General features: G+C 35.1%; 1 protein-coding gene across 2 annotated transcripts in view; it reads right to left on the reverse strand.

Moving 5' to 3' along the window:
* The window catches only part of LOC308176882 (uncharacterized protein), a 436,002-nt gene that overhangs the window by 330,213 nt on the left and 84,367 nt on the right, over positions 1-21,422 (reverse strand). For both annotated transcript variants that reach the window (XR_013938713.1, XM_080553232.1), the window contains 2 exons: positions 16,728-16,834; positions 7,412-7,529 (listed from right to left, as the gene is read on the reverse strand). The gene's annotated coding sequence lies outside the window, so the exon portion shown is untranslated. The remainder of the gene's footprint in view (positions 1-7,411; positions 7,530-16,727; positions 16,835-21,422) is intronic.

The raw sequence follows: 21,422 nt of genomic DNA on the forward strand, positions 1-21,422 counted from the left end.
TGGTCTAATGAGTCCATCTGTGTTGGCCCTCAACTCTTAATGAAAGAGTTGAGCTCTCTCCAGTCACAAATATGATTTCTAGAGCAAGACACAAAGGTAATAGATTTTACTTTTGATTCCCCAAGAAAACTTGGAGCATTCAAAACTTGAGCATGTACAGAGCAAATTAGCTTGGAGAGAATGAACAAAGGTAGGGAAGGTATTTTACAATTAATGTAGAAGTAGACTACCACCTAAAACTTCACTTGTTTGGCCAGTTCAGGTTTCAGTGATCTTGGGTACTTCCCTATTCATTCATAAAATGATCATTTTCCCTGTTGAGGATAAATTTTGAAAATAAAACTGCTGTAAAATACCTCACTGAGATAGTGATAAAACGTGAGGGTGATATGGTTCAAGAAGGGTTATGCTTATAAAAAATATGACTGGCGCAAGACTGATTGCTTCAGAACATCTATGCTAAACTTTTTTTCTTAATCCCTTTCTGTACTGCCGCTAACCTGAAGTTTTCTGATGGAAAAGACAGGAATAGCCACTTAACCAGACCTAAGACCTTGCTCCTCTCACCCCCTAATGAATGTTAGGAGAACCATGCTGATAGGTCTCTTATTATCAGGTCTTCAATTTTGACTTGAAATAACTTTCTTTCTGAAGCTTTTTCAAAAACTGACCTTTTCATAATGCCTTTTAATAAATTGTCACATTCTGATGAAAATTATCTTGGAAAAAAACCTGGCCTACCATAAGTGCAAGCGCTTGCCTTTAACTTCCATTTTAGGGGGGAGGGGTGATCACACATCCACAAACTCAAACCTTTATGACACTTCTGATCAACCCTTATTTTTATGGAGTGTCCGTTCTGTTCTCAGCAACAGGCTTTTTTCTGATCTTCCTTTTTAACTAAAAAAGCTTTGGTATCTGTAGAGCCATACAACAAGCACTAAGCAAGAACCAACATTCTTCATAATTAATTAAAGCCTAGCACATTTTTAAGCTCTTCTCGTCAGGCCACCCGGATTTTGGGAGCAGATGTGCAAAATGCTCTATCTCCTTTCATTCCAGTTTAGTAATAAAGGAGCAGTTTCATGGCCGTCTGATTCTTTTCACCTTGTATTCACAATAGGTTCAAATACCCTTGCTTACTGTATAATTACTTGACCAGTTAGTTGGTAGACCTTGGGACTGGTTCTTTTTTTTTTTCATGTGGCAAGAAACAGAAGTGAGTCACAATTACTCCCCCTGAGAAGAGAAAGGATGAAACAGAAAAGAATTATTTGCTTTCAGGCACACTAGAGCTGCACACCTGATACACCATCCTTTCCTCAAGACCATACTGAATTAAGATATAGCCTGAAATTATCTTTTGTAGCCTCCTGGATGAGGACTGCTTGTAAAGCATGCTTAGTTATCTATCTAGGATTTACAGACATGTAAAGCTGTGCCACACTTCTATTATTCAGACATATTTTGTCAGTCTGTTGAACTGTTTGATACCTAAGAAAAATGTTCCCTTTCAATTAAACAATGTTTTGAAAAATATTTCAAACAAATGTTTTTAATTTCCTGCTTCCATCAAGTTTAGAAGCTTCTCCACAGTTAAGTATATAAAAGAACCTTTCTCAGACTTCTCTGTCTTCAAATGTCTCCCTTTCCCACTGTATTCTAACATCCATCTCTCTCTTGGAGACAGCAGTCAGCACATTGGATTCTGCCTTAGCTACTGTACTAAATTTCCTTGGGAGCATGGGAAAAGTAGAATCTATACCACTAGCTCATAGCAGTAATCTCCACTTGGTTTTAGGCTCCATGTTATGCAACTTGTGAGATTCACCACAGGAAAGTAAAACGTACCAAGAAAATATATAAAAAATACCCCAAAGATTTAACATTTATAAAAAAATCAAATCTCAGGATAGATGTCATTACATATATCTGTAAGGCATCACTAAAATAAACAGTTTCCTCAGGAGCCTGGCAATACATCATATTTGTTTACTCTCGGGAAGAATTTTTGCATAATCATTATAAACACAGGGACTGAAAGGGTTTCCTGGATCACCAAATACAACAAAACATTGCTGTAGGCAACTGTATCATATAAACCCTCAATAAAGTCGTAGAGTTTCATTTTAAGTTAACGAATTTTGCCCTTACTCACCCTTCTGAAAGGTAATTCTGCTTGCCCACTTGTCTGATAACTAAGAAGCAGTTTCCAGTCTAAATTTATTCCTGCATATGTCATTCCTGTACAATTGTACAATTAACAATTTAAGAGTATCTGAAATTAATTTTTCTGGATCTTGAACCTGCCCAGTCCAACACAGTTCAAGATCACTTCAGCATTTCCTTGATTCAAGTTATCACATAATTCTTCAGTCAGATGCTAGTACTAATACTGGCAGCATGTAGATGGTGAATTTTAACTGTACTAAGCGTGTCTTTCGCTACACTCAGTCATAAAAAAAATACCAATATGCATTATTAGCCTGTAACTCTTGCTTCAGTGTCCTCATTAAAAAAAAAGATGTTCTTAGATAATTCAGAAACGAATCAGACCACTCTTAATGTATTTATTTAATGTATCCATCAGAATAGTTATGCCATAAGGATCTTCAGATACACTAGTACATGGGAAAGTTCTTCCTTAAAGAAAGAACCTTATGTGCCTTGTGATGCAAAATGATGTGTCTCAAATTCAGTTAAGAGAGTCATAATTTTTGAGTAGTTTAAGCTACCATTGACTATTATTATCCTAGATTCTGTTTGTGAAGTGTCCTATGACCTTGCTGTAAGGGATTTTAAAAATATTTGTTCCATATAAACTTTAGGTGTTCAGGATGACTTTCTGTAGTCTGCCAGCCAGCTGCAAATTACTTTCCAGTTGTCTGTACTTACAGATTGGTGTTCAGGGAAGAAAAGAGACTAAGTAAGAAGATGGTATTAATGAGATGGAGACAAGGTTTTTCCACATTTTGTATTAGACTGTTAATCTACCCAGTCTCTGCCAGATCTTTTCTCCAAGTAAGTGCTTATGATGAAAGCTTTTATATCCATTGTGCAGACTATGTGCTGCAAGTCTGTAAAAAGGAACAAGACTTTTAACTGATTTTTAAAGCTATTTTGGTAAGCCTGTGTAATTTTTGAATAAAAAAGTGAAATATTTGCAACACTTTTTATAGCTAAGTGCTCTCTGCAGAACTGTTAGAGTAATATAATCACAGGTTACTTTTTTGGTTTCTGATAATTGACTTGAAATAAAATTAAAAACAAACAAACAAACAAACCCCTTAGTGATTGGTGGTGGTGGTGAATTAAAGATATATTGCAAATGCGAGGGATTGTACTCAAGGGGAAAAAAGGGCGGGGGGGATGAAAAATTTGGAGCATAGTGTTTGAACACATTATGAGATGTTTATGAAACAAAGAACAGTCAAATAAAAAAAATGACAAAAGGCAATATTTCCCAATTAAAAAAAAAAACAAACACTCCCCAAATCTTGAGAGCTAGGAAACCTTTAAAGAAGCAAGCAGAATCATCCCCCCCCAGACCCCCAATTCTTAAGCATATTTGATACATTTCTGTTGCTGTCTCTGCTGGTGAGTTCTTCCTACTCTTCCATGGCTCCATAGATTCCCGATGTCTTTATTTCAGAAGAGATCATAACTAATAAATGCTAGTATAGAATATATTTCATCATTCATGGATTTCTTGTAAACAGAGATAGGGTGAAGCTTAATTAGATTTGAATCCAGTGGTGTGGGGTTTTTATTTTTAAACAGGGCATGGTGATTTCCAATCGGCACTGCATGTATCACCCAACTTTTACATTCTTCTGGTGTGTTCTGTAAGTAATGAGATTTCTAGAACAGCAGAATGCACTGCAGGCACATTGGTCTGGGACTCACAACTCTTTAAATTTATTCCTCACTCTACCACTCACCTGCTGTGTGACTTCTATAAAAATCACTTCAGCTCATTCATTTTCATTGGCACCCTTTGCTATAACTTTTCTATACAGGTAGTGACCTCCTAGGATAGTAAAGCAACTTTATAATTGGAAGTTGGGCTTTTTAACCTCCTCTGTGTAAATACTGTCCCTCTCCCTCTATAACTAAAATTCAGTCCTGTTAAAAGTATGATCCACAGATAGAACAATTAAAATGTCCTAACCGTTTTATCAATATCAAAATTCTATGCAACAAACAGAAAAATCACTGTGAAATTATAGTAATGAAGAGGATAATGTAAAGTAAGTTTGAAGGAGATGCTCCTGTGCATCAGTCAACAGCTAGAATTAAAAACCATTGTAAATGGCATCCTCTTAGGCATTCTCAGCACAGGAAGCAAGGAACTCACAAGTAGAATGAAGTAATAAGGCCGTCTCTCATTTCCAAGTATAGTCTTTCTTGGACTAGACTGCAGTCTTCCCTGTGCCTTACTCTCACTCATGCATGTGCCCCTTTTTTTTTGATGGCAGGAAGAAGAACCTCAGACTCAAGGCTTTCCTTAATGACAATCTGATAAAAGAAAATGTAGTTTTCTATGAAAGGTTTGCTAATATCTGCTATGATAAAATAGTTCTGCATTAACAATAGTTGAAACTCTCCTTTTGATTTTCCCTTTCTACAAGATTGTTACAACTTCACTGCTCTCTAAGTCAGCAAAAGTAGAAAATGTGGAGAATGGCAATAAGAAAAGATGTGAAATGATGAATTGCATTAAGTACCAAAAATATGTAGGAAGAAGAATAAGAATGACTGTTAAAGAAATCATATCATGAAAGATAGGAAATCTCATAGAACATCAGTCATTATTATTCTGCATGTTTGCTGCCACAGTAAAGGCAATAAAACAAAAACATATGCATTCTTTTGTGTAGCACAGAAAGACAGGATCTAAGGAAAAATAACAGTAAAGTACTAGATAGTACTGTCAGCTAAAATAAAATAGAATAGATTCCAGTGCTGCAATTTGCAGTATCCTGTAGTGTTTACAGAAGTTTGTTGTTTTGTTTTGATTTTTTCTCAAGCATTACTAATGTTAGAACTTCAGACAATTTCCTTGAATCTTTGTGGAACATGTTCTGTTAATCCTACAATGTTAGCAACTTCCTGATGTTTTGGCCTGACACCTGTATGCAAAACTCCCAAGAAGGTTGTGATTAAACACAAAAAGCAACAAGCAATTCTTTCTAATTTGCTCCCTGTTTTAAGAGATACTACTTTCATACATTGCCACATAACATTCACTTTAGCATACACATAAGAAATGCAAAATTGTAAGGGCTAGTCAGCGGCCTACTCCTGTAGTAGGTTACAGTAAAGGAGCACTGCAAAATGAATGTCAAACCTGTTACATGGTTCCCAGATTCATCTTTTGCTTCCCCCTTGCTGCATAGAGAGACCGTTTAAATAAATAAATACTAATAAAAATAATGATCTTGGCATACAGTTAAACTCACAGTGTGGAATCAAATCTCTAACAGGATGGATGGTCACTTTCTGTGTAGCAACAGGAGTTTCTATCACAAGAATCCTTGCAATGGCATTTTCAGATGGGCCGGGGATGACTTCTCGAGCTCGTGTCTTGCTGAAATTTTACATCCAGCTGGCCAGTAATCTTATGTGTTCATTCCAGTTTAGGCATGATCCCCTACTATCGATTATCTCAAACCACTGTTGTGGGTTAGGCCCAATAGGCAGCTAAGCACCGCAGAGCCACTCACTCACATTGCCCCAGAAGGACAGGGAAGAGAACTGGAAAGGTGAAAGTGAAAACACTCATGGGATGACAGATAAAGACAGTTTAATTGTTAAATCAAAAGCTACACACAGAAGTAAAGCAGAAGAATTCATTCAGTAGTTCCCAGGGGCAGGCAGATGTTTAGCCACTTCCAGGAAAGCAGGGCCTCATCACACCTAACAGTTACTTGGGAAGACAAATGTCATGACACTGAACATCCACCCTTGAGCTTTTACTGTTTAGCATGACTTCATATGGCATGGATTATCCCTTTGGTCAGTTGGGGTCAGCTGTCCTGGCTGTGTCCCCTCCCAGCCTCTTGTGCACCCCAACCTACTCACAGGCAGGGCAGTGAGAAACAAAAAAGACCTTGACTCTGCATAAGCACTGCTCAACAACAGCTAAAACACCAACATTGTCTTAGTCACAAATTCAAAGCATAGCACCTTATGGGCTGCTATGAAGAAAATCAGCTCCATCCCAGACAGAGCCAGTACATCCATTCAGAAAATCTGAACAACTATTGAAATTGTCTAATGATTGGCACCATTTCTGTATCACCAAGAAGATTTTCTTCTATTTACCAGTATTTTATTTAGGTATGACTTGGTCAGTTCTACAGCAGAAACCACCTGAAAGTCTATAGAAGGGACAGACTGTCTTGCCAAGATATTACTACTTATTTACTTACACCTAAAGCTTACTTACTACTTATTTACTTACACGTATCAAAGAGCTTCAGAGAAGCAAACCACATTTTCTTGGTTTTCTTTTTCTTTAAAATAGCTCCTCTCAAAATTTAGGTTTTATTAATGCCTCGGATTTAGTAGTTATACCCTTTTGTCTATCACCAAAGAACTGAACAAAGTTATGTGAACACCCCAAAAAGCTGCTACTAAGCAAAATGAAAACCTTTTATACCCAAGCTGAGCACATACAATAAACCTATCAGTTGCCATCACTGATATATTGTTATATTGTTTATTCTATAACATAATTGGAGTTGGGTGCCGAGGACATTGTTCTATAACATAATTGGAGTTGGGTGCATTTTTAAAAGTCAATCTACAGAATATGATGATGCTGATGAAATTTTAAGAATGTAACTTGTTACATTTTATTGTGTTAAATCACTAAACCCTGCAAATGCACATCTCCTCTGTGGCATCCATCTTCTTAATGACAGAAGCAACAATTGGATGTTTTGTTTTGATGAGCCGCTCAAATGTCACTTACCCTCTTAAGCACTATCCCAAGTAGCCCTGTCATTGAAGACTATAGAAACATGGTACAAACAGGGCAGAACTTGAATTACTGCTTATTCATAAAAGTAGTTCTTTAAGAAGAAATCAGAAGTGCCATGTTAACCAATAGCAGTATTGTTCCTAGTTGTTTGAAATTTAGGGACTTTCTATCTTTTATAGCTTTTACAAGCCCAGAGTTTTTTTAAAAAAAAAATGGTAAAATTAATTTTAAATCATTTGACCTAAGCTTAAGATATAAATTTATCTCCTTTCAGCAGTTGTCTTCAGATTTTAAAGAGAACCAGACTTCTCTTTAAGCCTGCAGTCTTCTCTTTAACACTAATTAGTTCTGAAGCAATGAAGGGGATTGATCAGCATATGCATCTATGACCAAAACTTGAAATTGTCTTGTGGATTTACTTACCAATTTCTGACGTTTTGGATCTGAGGTTTCCAGAAGGACAAAGCACAGAACCCACTAATTTCCATCTTAAAAGTTCCAACTTTTGTCTTTCTTTGATGTGTGCATCCAGAATGAGTGCCTGTGAAAACATGGCAATTAATTGTGCATGAAAGTAATTAGTTCAGAGTAAAATTCACAAAGAATAACAATCTCTCCTGTCTCTGTCTCAAAGATATTGTCCCAGAATGCCCTCCTTCCAGAAGGATGCTCAAGAATTCTGGGAAATATACAACATTGAAAGGAATATTCATATAAAAAATACAGTGGTGGTCCTCAAAACAATCAATTTTTGGACAAGAAAGTTAAAAAATAAACAAGAAAGCCAACCAGGTCTGGAAAAAATGGAAATGAGTCAGAATTTGTATTCTGAAGGAGAACTGAAACAGAGCAAAAGAAGAAAACATAGCAGCTTCAAGAATACAAATGCTAAATTATTAATGCAAGACAGGACAGTATGATTAAGTTGTTTAATGTACTGTGTAAAGCACCAGAACAGTTGGCTTAATATATTTAACCAGGAAAGCAAAAAAAAATAAAAAAAAATAAAAAGTCATGAGTCCAGTCTGTAGTAAGTTCTTAAGTGATTTTTTCCCCATTTTTTGAATGAAATTGTTTTTTTTTTTTTTGTTTTTCCCCTTTTGTACTCATTCCTGGCAGAACTGTATTGCAGTACAGAAGTACCTCAATAATAAAAATACCAGTTCCAGTCAATGCCAAGTTCTACCTGACTGTATTTTACTGTGTATATTCTAGATGTTTAGCTGCACAACCTGAACTAAGTTAATGAGGCCTGCTCACCCCAGAAATTAATAGACCATTTAATTGTTTTACTGTATATTTATACAGTTTATCTCAGCTAAATCTCAGAGATACAAAGGGTATGGGTAGATACCCACAGGATTTTCATCAAATGTTACTGTACTTTCTCATGATAAACTTTTCCCTTCAACACATCTTGAATTTCGTTGTTTTTATCATCCTTACACTAACAAAAAATTAGCAATAATGCCTACTACTTACCCTCAAACCATCTGCAATGGGCAAGGAAGAAGGGGAGCCTCTGCTATTCTGATTCCCTAGAGAGAGAATCTGCAAATCTGTATTCGCAGCAGAGGGCTGGTTAGAATTAGAGCCAGCCCATTAAAAGTAAAAAGCCACTGAAGCTTTTTATTTATATAAACATATATATGTATGTGTATGCACACACACAACATATAGATGGAGAAACACATATCAGCACTGCATCAGAAAGAAAATCAAATTAACTTTATCACATACAGAAGAACAATTTCTGTTCTCACAGACACAGCACATTCATACAATCAATAGGAGTGGAATTTGGATCACTGAGTATTGAAAGTGATCCATGTATGCCTTAAGGAATATATCACTGAAGAACGGTAGACTGCTTGTGACATGAGCCAATAACTGGTCCTCTCAAGAGAAAATGTTGTCGAGAACAAATGTCATTTCTCTGCAGGGAGTAAATGAGCAAAAGTCTGTTCACTGGGACTCTCTTTCTTCCACACTGAAGAATTCACTTCACTGGAAACACTGCCTTCCTCTACATTACATACACTCCAGTGAAAACAGAAGAGTGTCTTACTACTTCCGCCTCAAGGACAGAATAACCTTAAAGTTATTCCAAATGGAGTTACATCTTAAAAGACCTTACAGAAAGTCTAACAATCAAACATGACAAGAGACACTTGTCATTTATGTTGAGTTGATAAAATACTCAACTGTTAAGTGATGAGCTTGCAGGCAATATACAAATTCATTTTCCCACAGTCATACAATATAGTGAAAAACAGATTCATAGGAATGTTTTGTAATTGTAGTTATGGTAGCTCCTGTTTCTTTCCATCCTCCATAGGTATTAATCAGTACAGAGTACCATCCTATTTTCTATTGACTATAGACAAACCCCAAAGTTTAAACCAATTTTTTTGACTATTGCTACACATGCTGAAAAAAAAAAGAAAAAAAAAGAAAAAAAAAGTTTTATGCTATGCTTACATTTACCCCAAAGCATAAAATGCCAAAGTTACTAGATATGTTATCAGTTATATACTGCTTACCAGTCTCAGCTCTTTATTATGATAAATTATACAGCTCAACTACAAAAATAAAAGTTGCCACAAATCAGGGACTTAATGATTAGTAAAGCAGAAGGAATGGGGGAATATGCTAACACCATTAGAGGCAACGGTTGTCCTTCTTCAAAAGGGTAATTCAATTTGTTATTCAACGTGTTATTCAACAGGTAAGTAATTAAACATTTCACTTACTTGAATATAATTTAGCATACCCTATCTTGCAACACCTACTGTCAAGGCTACAGCAGCTGTTATCAGAACTACAATTAGTTTTTTTGGTCTCACTGTAATGATTTGTATTTGTAGGACAGTAGTCTTAATTTCTAAAAATATCATAAATTGAAAAAAAAAAAGTTTTCATTTGGATTGCAAATGAAGTAAGTTGCTTTTATATCACTTCCTATGTTTTCTTGATGCCTACACTTCCTCTAGAACTACTTAAACTGAAATTTTAATTGAAAAGTTAATCTTCTAAAAATAATATTAATTAATGTAGTTTTCCTTGTATTCCCCTGTTACCCTCTGTCCTTTTAGTTCCAGGTTTTCACTTGTAATGGCCTAAAGCACTACTACAGACTTCCTGGAGGAGAAACAAATTTGTGCCAGCTTGCTGAATAACCTCAGTAATGTTCAGCCACTCAGAACTTCTCCATCTGTGTGTCCATCCATCCGAAGAACCAGATGCTCTGAAAAACACTTCATCCACCTTGCCTGATGTATCAATATCTGAAATATGTTGCTACCATAACTGCAGTTTTCAGCCCCACAAGCAAAGCCAGCAACCAACCTCTCTGGAGCCCTCAACTGTTTTGTCAGTTGGTCAGGTGCAGCATTTTCTTTACAAGTCAACTGTTTCTGCTGCTAGAACTACGGGGAAGTCTGAAAAAAATAATATATATATATGTATATATATTGTATATATAAAGCAAAAGTTGCCCCAAAACAAAAGCAAAAGTTGCCCCAAATCAGGGAATTAATTTTTGGGGTTATATATACACCAATATATATAACAGTTCAAAAATAATTCATATAGTTTTTATATGTGTTTTTTTTTTTCCCAGAGAAAATGAAATCTCTAATTGGAAGCATTATAATAAAAACTAACAGAAAGCAACCATATCACCAAGGGAGAAATTCAGAGGATATGCAGATTTCATCAGGACGAGAAGCTACAGTTTCTATTTATAAACTATGTCCGTTGGTTTTCCACTAATAGGCATTTATACAGCTTAATTATTTATTTTTCAAATTAGATAAAAAGATAACTGCATAAAATATATGGATTTATTATCATAAATCACTGCAACTTTTCTCTGCTATACTGACTTGACTGAACAAGTACCCTGATCAGGAGCTTCGGCCCACCTCCGAAAAAAAGAAAAAAAAATTAAGCCATGTTCTTAGGATCAAAAGAAGGATGTATATGAATGTAAACAATCTAAATTTCACTCAGTACAAGGTAATCAGGAAAAAAATATTTGATTTACATCTACCAGACAGATATTTCCCACTATACTCTTTTTCAAAGCATTGCGAAAGAGTTGTTCATTATATATTACGGTTAAAAGAGTCCTGTGATTAATTCTGCAGGAAGTTGAGTTAAATATCTTCAGTCCAACTACCAGAGTGCTAATAATGTTGTAGAAAAAGTTTAAGAGTGACTTATCGCTAAAGAGTGAATAGTTACTGAAATTTGGTATTTGCTTTAACCCGGGAATTTTGTTGAAAATTCCTTAGACTACAGAAAAGTTATTTACTATGTACAGCAAATTAGTTTTTAATGGTAAATAGTAATAATACAGTTGCAAGTCACAGAAGCCAGTGAACTGTGTTAACGAATAACACTTGCAAAAAGTGTCTATGCTTTTTATTAGATTTTTTAAATTATTTTTTCACATTATTTAAGATAAATATTCCATGAGTTAAGCATTGAAGCCGTTGCCTTAGGCAATTGTTTACTGCTGGAACATCTGTGGAAGCTGAAGTTACTACCTCCCAACTGTTTGTTACCATTACTTCTTTGCCAAAATTTGCTAGCCCCATAGAAAATGATGTTGCTCAGCCAGCAGAATGAATCTTACAAGCATTCCCTCATTTGTTTCAGTATAAAGTTAGCTAGTTAACTTAAATCCAACCATTCATACATTTTGCAGAATCATATGATAAAATTTCTGCTAAACATTGAACACCGAACATTTAATCTTATGTACATTTCACAGGATGGTAAGAATCAAGGCACACAAAAAAAAATTAAACTCATCTTGAAGTTTGTCTAAATCTTTTTATCCTGAAACAGCTTTAAAATGTTGGTATTACCAATCTTTAGTGATTTGCTTCATTACAGCTAAGTTAGATCTTTGTTGCAAGGTATGAACAGCTGCTGCAGTGAGAATCAATAACAGAACGCTACAAGACTCCTACAGCAGCAGAAAAAGCATCGAGACGAGTGGCCGTGACACTACACAGTACATTGCTCTGCAGCTACTCGTTAACACTTTTATGCTGTGTTGATATAAATACGCACAGGGAATCTAACAAAAACATTCAAGCAGAAAATCTGCAATTCTGTCGGGAGCTTATCGGATGTATTCACTTGACTTTTCCTCCAAGTTCCCATTTAGAAATTACAACAGCATTGTTTTGCATTCAGAACTGAGGAGGAATCTGGATCTGACTGCTCTGGACTAGATTCTCTTGCTCTATTAAAACCACTTGTCCCAGTGCAAAATAGACATGCAGAGATGGGAAGGTAAGAATTAGAACTATACTTTATATACAGCTTGTCCATTAATTTTGCCATCTACCTCCCACTAATATAAGTTGACAAAACTGAGTAACTGTCACGATCAGGACAGAGTTAGAACTGTAGTATACCCAGTCTTCTCCAGCTGGAAGTCTTTGGACAGAGGTATAAGATTTGTCCCTAGCATCTGTAGCCAACATCAGGCTTAGATGTCTTTGCATCATGGAAGTGCACGCTCTTTCTGAAATAGCAATAATCTCCAATTACAGTCTGCACTGCATGAATACAGCATTAAAATCATGTGCAGGGAAAAACCTCCTATTCAGAGAATATCCTCGATAAAGAAGAAGAGTTTCTTGTGTGTCAATTAGGCCTACATAGAGATTTTTTGTTTTGTTTTGTTTTATTTTTATGTAGGACAGGACTACTAGTTTTAGTCTTACCATTGGATTCATTTATAGATGCTGACCCTGACATATAATCTTCAATAACAGCTGTGCTTTTATATCTAATTTCCATCTTTCAGCTGAGACACTAGCATTCATTATTCAATGTTCTCCTCTCTCAAGCATTACCTCAGATTAATTGGCACTGTATAAAATAAGTTGCTGGGTGCACAATGGTAACCATGGTAGCCTTCATACTATCTTCACAATGCATATGTAATTCAGTTCTCAGGAAAACATAATTAGTATGTAGCATAATATATTCTCTCTAAACACATCACCATGATGTGAAATACACACAATCAAAACAAATGATGCCTACAACCTCAACTGAACTAGGCTACCATTATTGAGCAGTTACATTACAAATGAATATACGATTAAACAGTTTTGCTGTAGCATCCCCAACTTGCATAATGCTGCTGCTTTAACCATACATCTTTTCTTTATGACCAAAAGGTGGCAATGTTCTACTTACTATCAACTGTCCTTAAAAAGCCAATTGAACTGTACTCACACAGGAATAGCGAAGTCTCTTTCCAGCCAAGCCAAAAAGATATGCATCGTTAACCATTGTGTTTGCTATGTCCCAATACTTTGGTGATGACACCTTCAGTTAAAAGCGACACAAATATTGAAATGCTGTTCAAGCAATAATCCAATGAGAAGTGTGAATGGACATTCAGGTATATCTTCTTATGGGGAAAATTAAAAGGCATATGCAGCTTAAAAATAAATGAATGATGATCTCTCTTACTCATCACATATGACACAGCCCTTACTCAGGATATTTATACAGGATACCAATCCCTGGTACGCAGCAAGTGAAAGTTTCACTAGCCTGGCTGCATAGAAAATGCTGTCTAGCTATTTGAGATCTTTGCAGAAGCCTATTTGAAGAAATGTAACTCATTTGAGGTGACCTCCATAGCTGGTGTGAGGATTTGCCATTCATGGATATTGAAGTCATCCCAAACATTTTCCAATGAAGCCTTAATACCACACCCACATAAACTGCCAGTACACATAACAGCACAGAAGAAACAGTGTACAGGTGTTATTTTTCCAGTTAGTATATCATCAATGATTGCATTATTTATTTTAATCAAACAAGTCAGGAATAATTATGTTAGGTATAAACTGCTGCCCCTAGTGTTGGGCCCACTCCTGTGATTGCCAAGCACACACAGGGTGTCCCACACCCAAATATTCAGATACTATTTCCCTAAGATGCTAATGAGTAAGTTAATGTCTTTTTCCTGTTTTTTGTTGTTGGTGGTGGTGTTTTTTTTTTTTTTTTTTCCCATAGGAAGATGATTACTTCTCAGTATCAGCAGTAAACTGGGAACTCTTACGTTATGTTGTATGACTGTTTATGTTATTTACGGTGACGGACTGCTTGCTAAAGCAAAAGCAGATAGCTAAAGAAGAAGGAAAGACACGAAAGAGAAGAATATATATGTCTATGTAAGCCACACCCTTACAAATACACTGCAGTAATTGTCAAGCTCCTAAAACTGGAAAAGACTCTCTCTGATGCCAAATTTAGCAAAATGATAATTCTGCTAATGCTGAAGAGTAAGAGTTCCAGCAGAACTCTTTTTCTAGAGGAAAAAATAGTAAAAGAAAAATAAAATCAACTGCTGCCAGCTAACGGCTGCTAAATAACTATTAGCTACAAAAAGTAAGATGAGAATCACTTCTCAACAAAACAGGAGTAACAAGAATAGGTTGATGTCCAGAGTTTGCAGGATAGTCAGTATATGGCAGACATTAAAGTTATTTAATTCCTTCTGTGAATGCCTATTGATGTAGTTTACTGATATACTAGAAATGCTACTTTTCTTAAGTGTGGAACATCAGCATTTCAGATGATATGCAGATATCCACTACTCCTCTTATAAAAAATTAAAAGAATTTGTTCTAATTTTTCCAAATGCCATTCATCTGCTGAAAACAAATTGTCATAGTCATTAACTGTTTAATATTATAAATCCTATTTATTCATTAAGGTTATTTAATATTTGTGAAATTGACTGTAATTTAATTACTGAAAATTCAAAATACCCTAAAATAATACAGCCATCCTTTTCAGAGATACCTTTTTCAACCACCAGTATACCAAACAACACCATGGATATCTACAGATGTTGAACAAAATCTATAGAGGTACATACTTTCTAGAAAGCAATGCTCCTTTCAAAGTCTTTGGGTTTGATACTGAATATATATGGCATGATTAATTAGATAATCATTTCTTAAGTGTTACAGGAATATCTCAAGAAATTCTATGAACATAAACATGAAGAATCTGAGAAGCTAAGAAGAGAGCAGAGTCAAAATAAATTGCCTGCACTGATGTGCAGTCGAAAGACAAACCCGTCAGCATTATTTAGACAAAGAAGTTATAGATGTCACTGTGACCAGAACTTCACAGCAGAGATCTTGCCTAGCAGTTGCTCTACTCCTTCAACCTTAAATACCAAGTCTCAGAAACTGTATCGTGAAGCCACAAGTTTCAGACACAATTCCAAGGTATAATATAATGCAAAATGCCTAGATACTAACTCAGAACTAGGCAATGCAGTTGAAACATCCTAACGATTTGCAAACCAGCAAGGTTTTGTGAACCAATTCAAATTATTTCCCATGTTTTATGTACTCTCTCTATATATTTATGCTACAAAAGAAAAATTATGCTACAAAAGAAAAATTAAGCAAGAGGGACAATAGCATTATTCTCTTTAATGTCTTCAGTATCCACTTAATCCACCTTCAGTATCCACTCATTCTCCATCTTCTCTCTTACTACACCTGAAAACAATCACGGAGACTTTCCAAATACTTTGGAAGTGTTCAAAAACACTTTAAATGTTTGGAGTTATTTTCCTTAGTTTGTGAACCATCATATTATTATAATTATTATTATTACACATTTTGCAGCTTCCTTAATCTTCAAGTACAAATAGAGCTTCATTCTAGCTGCCACTCAAAGATGTTATATAGTCAATTCCTTCTCCCAAGAACTGAAACTATATACAGTCAACATATAGCACAGATATGAACTCAAGTACCAAAACTCGTATTTAAGATGCATAGCAAACCTTATGGTAATTCATACTTAGAGCTTTATCTTTATGCATGAGGATGAAAACTGTGTGAATGTCTCCAAGTTCACTTTTCAGCCTAAGCCTTCTTTCCTATTCTCACACATGTAAAATACCATTTCACCTTTTTTGTTAAGCAAGATGCCATCAAAGGAACTTAAGAATAAATAAGATGAAATGCCAGGTGTAACAGTTTCATACAAATGGACATTTAGGGAGGTAAGTAGGGGCTTATGCTACATGAAAAATAAGGCCTCCATTAGAGAAATGGCTGGAGACGGTAACTGTTCAAGGGACAATAAAAGGCATGATAAAAAAGTCTGCCACTAAGGTGAACATTTACGAACTCTGAGACCCATTACCACTGACTTACTTTTACTAAATCACACAGAATATGTGCCTCATTGCTGAGCATTTTTAATTGCTATCAACAAGTTATGTTAATAGGTGCTACTACAGTATGTTCTGTGATACGATGTTACACACCATTACAACTCCATTTAAGCATGTCATTTTAAAGTAAGTAAATTTAAGATGTATTGTAAAAAGCAAATCAGCTGTGATGCCAATGCAAAACAGTCATTCAAGAACCGAGTCTTTTCTTTGAACAAACCCTGGTTTACAAATCATGTCATTTTTCACTAGAGCTTTGAGTTGTCATTCAGAGGAAGCTGTCATTTTACTGACACATTGCAACATGAGCTTGAGGGTAATTGTGCAGCTTAGGAAGCAAAATATTCATGTCCCATTTGAATGCATGGAAAAATTGTAAGGCAAATTTGTGTTTGGTTAACTTAGTAATGTAGCTTGTCTTCTGACATATTCCCACGGGAAATGGAAACCGAAAGGTATGCATTACATGAACTTATTTTGGATACTTACCATGTTACTGCCACTTATTCAGCCACGAAATTTTCATACGTAATTCACTGTCCTTTAAGAGGCTTGAATCACATAAGTGTTTACAGCAGGTTCATAAACAGCAACTTCTGGAAACCATAGAGGAAAGACAATGGATCAGATACAACAGTGCATAAAATTGACACATATAGACTTTGATTTAAGCAACAGTAGGAATTACAAATAGAAGAACAGACGTGCATAAGTAACTGTTGGGTTTCTTTCTTCCAGTTCTCTGAAGGTTCCAGATGATTTTGCCAAACCAATTTTTTTTTTTTTTGTCAAAACCAACTAATATGCAAGTCTGCCATAAGTACATTTCAGAAGTTTAATAAATCTTGAGTGTAAATTGGACACCTGAATTTTCCACCAAGGTAAACATCTCTGTATAAAGCCCTCAGTCTGCATGGAAAAATCCTGAAAAAACATCAGAAAGAAAGGTGGAAAGAAGCTTATCCCTCTATGCTAAAAGTTAGTAGCTAGGGATTATTCTGTCCTTTGTCATGCACAATGGTGTCCTTGGGAACAAATTTATTTTGTACTTATGTTGCTTAATAACAGCTCTTATGTATTTATTTTCAGTTACCCTGACACAGTAACTCACCAACACTTTCCGACACAAAAATGCATCCACCATGGCATTCTGTAATCTTTTCACAAACTTGCAGTGACCTTTGCAGAACTTGCAGCGACTTGCAGAACTTTGTAGCTGTTACTAGCGCACAATCAGACTGATTTAGCTCCCCCAATAAATAGAAGTCATTACAATATCATTGCTATCAATATTATAAAAATAATAAAACAGAAAACACCCAATTTTACTGACAAGATCGGCAGCCAAGATTGGCAGATACTTGCATTTTACAGACAAGCATTTAAAGTAGTAGTTAAGTAGAAGAATTGGTCCATTTTTTCCCCCATTAGTATACTGATATTTTTCAGACACTCTCATATATTTTTACGTAATGGCAATTATTGTGATCTAAACAGTGGTTCAGACAGTTTTGGAAATGATGGGAAGAAACACCTCAAACAGAACTCCTTTATTACCTAAAATACATAAGCTTGAGCTCAAAGCCCTGAATTAAATTCTAACATTAATCTTTTGGTACCAGAAAGGCAACCTGTTTTCTGAGACACTTGCACCTGAAGTCAATAAACCTTTTGTGAACAAATATAAATAAATTGTAGGAACTACCACATCTCTTAAAAAGAAAGTATAGATTCTAATATCAAAATGCTACCACTTTATCAATCTTTCTTTGAAGTATAAAGTACAATATTATATTGGCTTTGAAACCCAACATTAACAAGTCCTATCTCCACACAGCTGTCCTTATCTTCTCCTATTTCCACCATGTTTCTGTTGCTTTAGACCTTGCTGTTTCACCCATCACAAAGCTCCTCATACAGAACACATATAATGGGTAAAGAGACAGGTTTTTCTTAAGCAAACTTCTCAGCCATTATGAAGCTTAAAAATGTACACTTGCTCCTAAGTAGATTTGACTGGGTGGGGGGAGGAAGACACTAATAGAATAACTGCATTGTCCATAATTCCCATTTCCTAAGATCAAAAAAAAGTTTTTAAACTTTAAAGTTTAAAAAAGTTTTAAATTTTAAACAAACTTTTTTTCTAGAAGCTGCTTTTCAAAACTAGAGACTATATGTAGCTAAAAATGTTTGTTTGTTCTGAAAGATCTTTAAGCATTTCTACCTTTTATTTTTCTCCCTAAGCACCCTTCAATACAGAATCTAAAAAATCAGACACTTTCTAGACAACCTCCTATATAAGGTTGTTCTTCACTCACTGAGGTTTCCATTAATTTCTCTTTTTATGTCCAAAACATCACATGTTTGCAAATTGGTGCAGTGAATTTGGCAAAATGGTTTGTAGTTGTGAGGGGGAAAAAAAAAAAAAAAAAAAAAGAAAAAAAATCCACCACCAACAACAAAAACACACCTTATTAAGTCATTTCATTAAGATACAATATGGGGGCTAGGAAAAGAAAAAAAAAAAGTCAACAAATTGCAACTGAATGTGCAGAATTCAGTCTTGAGCAGCACAGACACCCCACCCAACCCCACCACTACTTGCATCATCAGTGAAGTTGCCTATGAATCATTCTTTGAATCTGAAAGGCTTACTTCATTCATATTTTTCTTGATCTGCAGTTACTTTTCCCACAAGTGGGACTTGAAATAAAGTTTACTTATATTAAAAATCAAAAGCCTATGTCTGTCTTTTTTAGGCAAACCCCTAGTATTTATATTTCTTTACTCAGTCTTGTTACCTATTCTGTAAGCTTTTATAGCCTTTTAAAAACAATGAAGTGGCGTGCCATTTAGTAATAGCTTTTTCAGTTCTCTCAAAATCATTAACAAATAGTAGCTTGATCACTTTAAACACTTGTCCAACATTCCCTGCATGCAGACATCATGGAATGTCTTCAAATAAAGAAAAATAACAGCACGGTATTTATTTTTCATTTCTCTTCAGCTGTAAGTCATACTTGTAAGATAATAGTTGCTTTATGAATGATTAACCCATCACATACTTCAGAAAGGTAGAAGACAAATTTTGAGTTGTTTATTCTGCATTTTCACTGCCAAAACAGCAGGATGACTTTCTTTACGCAATTTCACGCTGATTACATTCTGTATGAATATGAAAATCTTAATCAGTGGGACTACCCTAAATACTCCTGAAGACATAAGCCTCAGAGGAATATATCAGCCTATTTTTTTCAAGAAGAAAATGAAATAAAATAAAGCAAGAAAAAAAAGCTGAAATAAGCATATCATAACTTACATGGACATACAGGACACAGTCTGCACATGGTATTTTTGTTTCGAAAAAAATTGACTGATATGCATAAAGTAGGTGAACAGTAGGAAGCCTCATTCATCTCTTTTCTGAGATTATTTGCTCTTACTGAAACAGCTGAAATGAACATACAGTCTTTTTTTTTGTTTGTTTGTTTCACAAATGGAAGCTTATGTTTTCCTTGACTTTCTCTATGACACAGCGTACAATCATGCTCAAGCTGTGGACACTGCTTTTTCTCTGTACTGCAGTCATTATCAGGAACAATACTGGCAGTCAGACACAGCAATACAATCCAGTACTTTATCTCTTAGCTAAATCCATATATTCATGTGTATTAGATAAAGTCCACAGATAAAAGACCATATTCAAAAAAAAAAGACCATTTGGATGATTTCCTCATCTACATTTAAAAACATAGCAGAAAGAAACCTGAGAGACCATTTCTATTTTAAAATAGAAAAATTACATTCAAAAATTGGGAACATCTCAACATTGGGAAGATTTACAATTCAATTTGCAAATTCAACACTTATAAAGCCAAAGCTACTTTTTTATTATTTTATTTTTATTAAGAACTACATTTCAGGGTCATGTAAAGCTTTTGAAATCCAGCAAAATGAATAGAGAACTATGCTGAAATCTATACAACTCAGACTACACTCAAAAATGAGGCTTTTTGTACATTGCCTGGAAAATCATCATTCTGTCAACTATGCTCCTTTATCATTCTGGTATGTATTGCTGCAAACTGATATATGAAGTAAAAATAAAAAGGAAAAATTAAGTTTCACATGGGCAAGGGAAGTAGGAAGTCCATTTTTTTTTGTAAGAGTCAGTCATCAGTTAGTGAGCCCACAGTTTTGTTTTCTTTGCTTGCTTTGTTTGCTTGTTTTTGATTGGTTGGTTGTTTTTTGTTTGTTTTACAATTAACACAGTCAAAGCTCCAGCTGAAATTAAAGATCAAAAGTTAACAGAGCTCAGAAGAAAATACATTCAGCTTCAGCCCTGTTTAAGCACTACTGTCATCTTCCTGCTTGCTTCTATTTAGATACTGAGCAACTGCTACTTAAAAAAAAAAAAATAAAAATAATAAAAATTAAAAAAAAAAAGTGATTTAGTGAATTTGAAACCACTTGAACCACTTGTAATCAGTTGGATCAGAAAATATCCACTACTTCTTAAGTACAATTGCTTAAAGGAGAACTGAATCAAGGGTAAAGAAGCAGAGGTAATACCTAGATGAAAAATAAGAGCACTGTGATCAAATTTGCAGCATTACTTATTCACTGAATCACAGACACTTAGAAAAGCAAGAGATTTGGTGGGTAGAATGTCAGCTGGTATTAATTCTAATAGCTCTAGTGAAGCTGCTTTACCTGCATTTGTGGTAGACTTGGATCTCTTGAGAATGAATTATTTTTCACAATTCCTTTAAGTTTCAAAACTGCGAGGGAAGTAATATAGTTCAAGATGATGGGAAACACTGAGATAGAGCTGAATCTATTCTTAATAAGGAGAGAAAGATGAAGACACCTTTACAAGAATTCAAGTGGTCAAGTGGTGTACTGAAAAGATTTTAGTTCACTCTTAGCTATCTGACTCTAATTTTTGTCCAGGTAACTCTCCAGGTAACCATCATGTGCATGTTTTTATTCAGACAGTTTTATATTTTAATACCTTTTTTTGTTAAGCATGCGTAAGTGAAATCCACAGTTTACATTTGCCCCTGCTAAATACCTGTTCAAATCTTTTTGGCAGAATGTATCCAGAAAAAGAAATGATAAGGAAATCAAAATAACATGCAATCCTTGATCTCATATATTTCTTTATTCTCTTTCAGAAAACTT

This window comes from Anser brachyrhynchus, assembly GCF_964034855.1.
Source record: "Anser brachyrhynchus genome assembly, chromosome: 13".
Classification (NCBI taxonomy): Eukaryota; Metazoa; Chordata; class Aves; order Anseriformes; family Anatidae; genus Anser; species Anser brachyrhynchus.